The following is a 5,748-nucleotide window of genomic DNA, read 5'->3' on the forward strand; positions in this document are numbered from 1 at the left end:
AAGTAGTGGGAAAAGTTGTATAGCATGAATCTAGGACGTGGTTCAAAAAGGAAAGGAAGGGGGAAAGTTGTGGGGAAAGTTGTATCACATGAATCTAAGACGTGGTTCAAAGAGGACAGGAATGGGGGAAAGTAGTGGGGAAAGTTGTATAGCATAAATCTAGGACGTGGTTCACAGAGGAAAGGAAGTGGGGAAAGTATTAGTACAGACTGGCTATCCAGCACCTACATTGGTCGAAAAGGGAAAACAATGACAAATGCAGTACGCACATCTGTAACGAACTGATCTTTTGTTTTGGGGGACAAGGCTGTAGAGTTTGAGCAGGACTAGATTTGCTGCGCTCACATAGGGAAAGGCGTCTAAAGATAACAAAACTGGGACCAACACAAATATGCTCCTTGGTTGTTTGTTCTTTGTTGCAACAGACTGTGCATCACCCCAGTACATCGGTAGATGCACATGGTGCTGGTGCATCCACTGTCCCATGCAACTCTTCAGCTGTTGTTAATCAAAGGCACTGTTTGGTTAAAAACTCCCTAGTCCCTACCTGCTTGGTTCCAGGGACTAAACATGGACTAGAGGTTATTAAATGACATGCTAAAAGACCATGTTACCCCTAGTAATGAACTAATAGAGACAAGGTGCGATGCGTGGCAGGGGCAACTATTGGAAAAAGTCCCAAAAAGACTCTCCCTCCGGGTCTTCTTTCTTTAGTCCCAAATGCCCACTTTTAGTCCCTAAAAGTCCCTCCTGTTTGGTTTAGATGGGACTGACACAGAGTTTTTTTAGTCCCTCCAGTAAAATGTCCCTGTAAACAAGCACCCCCTAATAATGCCGCTGGAAAATTGATGCAATGCCACAGTTAAAAGCAAATTACATGTTTAACGAATTTTATTGTTAATATAATCTCTCTGTTAATATTAATCAATGCCACCGTTTGACAAATGCTACTGTCTTGCTTTCTTTCCCATTTAGATAAGGTAGATGCTTCTTTTTGTTGGCTTCTGTGTCATCCACCGTTATTGACCACTAGTTGTTTCCTTTGCACCTCTGTGTAAACAGGGTTATCTACTTCACCTCGTTGCCATTGTGACCTTTTGTTGCACTGCACAAAACACTTTTGTTTTAAGAGTGTTTTGTGCAGTTCAACCAAAATGTCACACCGGCAATGTTGCTTGATTGCTTGATCTTAGTGGAACTGCACAAGAGGAGATCTTACTTCCTATCCGTGTTGGCAAATTTGGTTCAGATCTTCTTCTTGTGAGTTGTTTGAATTCCGCGTCATGAGAGGTCAGTACTAGCCTTCTTTCACATGATTCTGCAGTGTGCTTTCATATGTTGTGCTACTTGTACGGTAATGTTGCTTGATTTTAGTGAACTGCACAGATGGAGACAAGACTTCCAACCTGTATGTGCACCGCAATATCCCATTGAGGTAAGATAAGGATACTTCACAACTGTTGGCCTGTATTTTGCCAGTTTCATCAGAAAATTAATGTCATTGTTTAGTGCTATACTTGTGCAACCTAATTGACATGCCAAATCTTACATTGAAGGCGAAGCTTGTCTGTTATTGAACCAAGTGATGAAGGGGAAGAACAAGCGGAAGAAAAACAAAAATCAACTCCTCGTGCTGTAATGAAGCACTGGAACTGTGATGACACAAGTAATGATATAGTTTTGCATCTTAATTTATTGCTATGGCTGGAACGAGCAATTGTTTTGCCACTGATTTGATGCCACTCTTAATGTAATACATAATTATCTCTACTTGTGCAAACAGGGATCTTCTTTGAAGATACCATATATTTTAGTGGAACTGCACAAGAAGATGTTGGAAACATTAATCTAATCGAGGAGTATATAGTAAGCATGGCCACCACAGTAGATAGAAACAGATGGTTCTGGAGAAGTGATTCATCTGTATGCTCTACACAATAAGCCTCCTGACAAAGGTTGGTACTCGCCCACTGATTTCATCCATATGATTGAGCTTTCTCATCTCTATTGGTGTTGTGCTACTGTTTGATACTGTCATCAAAAAGTGGTATTGTCCTTGAGAAGTGCTTCATCTGTGCTGTTTGAAATATTTCCTTTCCTTTTTTCAAGAAAACAGGGATGCTAGCATTTAGTTATCCTCTTGTCTTTGCACAACAGGATCATCCTCCTCTGCAGAAGAATATGGAGTACGTGAAGTGACTAGTTCTGATTATGCCAGGATGAAGAAGCCCTGTCTATCTTCTCATCAGAAGGAGCAGTTGAAGGATGGTTACATTACCCCCCACAAGACCAAACTAACTTCAGCTTAGAAGGACTGACAAATCTCCATTTTCTTGCTGTGATGCACGAGTACAATGTTGTTCTAGGATTCTTTCCGGTGAGTTCTATTTTTCTAAAAGTGTGCTCTACATGGACCATGTAGGTGCCTATTTAAACTGTCAATTCATAGTACAGTTTGCTTTATACTAATCACTTTTTTTGTATTTGTGCAAACAGGGGTGCTCAGCTTGGTTTCAATGGGAACTGCACAAAATGTTCATGAATACATCGAATCATTCATTTCCACCACAAGAAAGGAGGTGCCGATAAGTTCAAGGCGTTGCAACATATAAGCGCGAAATCATACAAGCTACGTGCGAATTTGGTTGATTTTGGTGGAACTGCACAAAAAGAACAGCTGGTTTATTTAGCACGAGGTGCCATGTCAATGTCCGAACTGATGGAAAACCCTGCCCATTCCACAATCGTAGGCATTTGATATTTTGGAATGGGAAAACCTTGTTAAATTTTGCTCATTGATTTTAGCAAGAAGACATGCGTTTGATATTTTCGAATGGGACGCCCTTTGCTGTGAGCAGCGTCGATCCATTTTTTTCTTTATTCTTTAGTTGTGAAGTAAATATTGGCTCTGACGTGTGAATCACTGAGATGCATAATCATCGATTGTTTTGAATGTTCTCCTGAATTGCCAGGCCTGTGTGTTTGATTGCAATGTACAGGAACGCTAAAAAGCTGCTCAAACTCTTTGTACTCCTTCTGTTCCTTTTTACTTCGCACATTGTGAAAGAGCATACTTTTTTCTATAAGATTGGTCAAAGTAGAGATACTTTGAGTGCAGACAAAACTTGTATGCAGACTAGAAAGGACCGGAGGGAGTACATGTGAAACTGCTACAAACGAGGTGATCACCCTGGGAATAATGCTAGTACGTATTGTTTTGCATGTTCATCCAATGCGAGTGATACAAGAATTCGAACTAATCGAAATAAATTCATTCATACACGGTCGGATTTCATATAAACATACCGGATTTCATTACATTTCATACATTCTTCAACTAAAAAGGGGTGCGCTGGAGGTATAATTAATTAACCGAAGTTACCCACCTGTGTCTGGCTAAGCCGAATAGAAGCTTTAGTGACTTAACTGCAGGTGCAGTTGCGTAACTGACATGTGGCCCAGATGCCTGTTGGGCCCACGTGTCAGTCAGCCAACTACACGAGCAGTTAAGTAGAAGCAGCGTCCTTCTCCAACATAGCTCTCCGACTCCACGTCGCCGCCAAGAAGCTAATCGGCCGTCAGTGGTCAACCCGCCTAGCTTGTCATAGCGATTAGGGAAACTAGGAGCCCAATGATCAGGATCCCCACATGACAAACACCTTTCTTCTTGTCATTCTTCTTCTTGAAGTTCGTGTGTTGCACAGCCTTATTCTTCCCATCAAACTTTGCTTTACCATCAAACATGCCCTTATTCTTGAACTTGTGGGGCTGGAAGTTCTTCTTCTGTACCAGATTGGCACTAGATCCTCCCTCAATTCCTCGAGCACGTGTGTCCTTTGCTATCGCCTTTTCTTCCACATCAAGAGTGCCAATAAGATCCACGAAGGAGGAAGCTTAGTGATGATACCTCCGGCAACAAACTTGTCCGGTAGCATACAACTGAAGTGATCAAGTTCTCTAGCAAATGACTGTATCTCATGAGCTTGCTCAACCACGGAGCGCTCTTTAATCATCCTATAATCATAGAATTGCTCCATGATGTACAGCTCGGTTGCCAGCAGCCGGAGGGTAGCAGCGGTGGCCTTACTTAGACCCGAGCGGCGGCGACCTACCGTGTTCTACTCTTCCTCGTTTTCTGTGTGGTGCGGCCTCGTTGGCCGCGGGGCGGGGCCTCAGCGGAGCCGGCGATGTCCTCTATCTCATTGCCGGCGGGTGGCGCCTCGGCGGAGCGGGGGAAATCCTCTCCCTCGTTGCCGGCAGGGTGGGGCCTCGGAGGAGCCGGCGGTGTCCTCTGCCTCATTGTTGGTGCCGCGGGGCCTCGGCGGAGTAGGGCCTCGTCGACGCCAGTGTAGCGGGGACTCGTCGGAGCCGGCATTGTCCTCTGCCTCATCCTCGGTCTCGCCAAACAGCGCCTCGCCCGCTTCATCGCCCTCTTTGTAGGCGGCCGTAGGCTCCGCCACCCGCATGCGGTACCGCCAGCGCTCGAGGCGGCCCTCGCGGGCAGAGCGGTACGAGTCGAGCAGTGGCTCCTACTCCGCCCGCTCCGCGGCGATCTGCTCCTCTGCCTGCAGGTGCTCCTGGAGGAGATGGTGGTTGTAGGCGGCGTCGGCCTGCGCCTCCCGAAACTGCTCCTCAGGCTTCTGCCTCACCGTGTCCATATATTGGGCACGGGCCTCGCCGATGGTCATGGTGCAATGCACCAGCGAGGATGGCACGGAGGAGGGGGTTGGCGCCGGATCGTTGACTACCATGTTCTCCATTGGGACGTCGTCGTCCTCCGGCTGCCTGCCGGCCAGCCAGTCAGCAGCAATGGCTGCCATCTCCTTGTGGTCCGTCGTCCCCCCGTCCCGAAGAGCGTTGGAGTGTGAGGAAGCATGGTGGGCAGTAGTGGTGTGGACAGGAGAATAGGAACGGATGCGGATGACTGCGGCTATGGCCGGCGCAACAGTTTATATAGCAATGGTGGGCGGCGGAGGGATGGATGTGTGGCACCGGAGTAGCCACCTCGGCAACTGCGTATCATTAATGTGGGCGGCAGAAGGACGGCCGGATGACACTTGTGTCGTTTGAAGGCAGAGCAATCGCATGCACCGGGAAGCGGGGCGGGCAGCGCTGACCGTTTCGGGCGAAAAGCGCGCGTGTGAGGGAGGCGGTCTGGGTGGGCTAGGGCAGTCAGGCTCATGCTTGGCAGTGGGTCGGTCCAATAGTCGGACATGCTGGCTCGCCAGCTACATCGCCGGGCTGAGTGACGACAATTAGACGATGGACGTAGCTTCCGACCAGGAGCCGGCGCCACTGTCCAAGCCGGTTCATGCCGTGTTCACCATAGAGCAGGTGCGGCCGCACTTTGACGCCCTAATGGCGGAAGAGCTACCAGCACAGGAGGACCTGTGCTGCAACCTCCGTCTCCTCAATGAGCACCGATGAACAAGCGAACGACAATGCCGTCGCGGACATGTGGCCCTATGATCTTGGCTTCCCAAATGAGCAGAGGGCGCTGTATCAGACCATCCGTAGGGCCCGCGAGGCCCTCTCCGTCGTCCTTCGAGTTGTTGCGCTCGCCGTGGCGCCGCCGTCTCGCATTGTCAACATGGTCAACGGACATGAGGATGAGGAGATGCCTTTACTTGGAGAGGATGACAGTGGGGACCCACTAGGGCCATAGCCGCACGTACACAAGTGCCTCCTTATTAGTATATAAAACTATATATTTTTTTGCTTCCTCCTAGTTTCCTGAATCACGGTCCC

This window comes from Triticum aestivum, chromosome 2D (assembly GCF_018294505.1).
Source record: "Triticum aestivum cultivar Chinese Spring chromosome 2D, IWGSC CS RefSeq v2.1, whole genome shotgun sequence".
NCBI lineage: Eukaryota > Viridiplantae > Streptophyta > Magnoliopsida > Poales > Poaceae > Triticum > Triticum aestivum.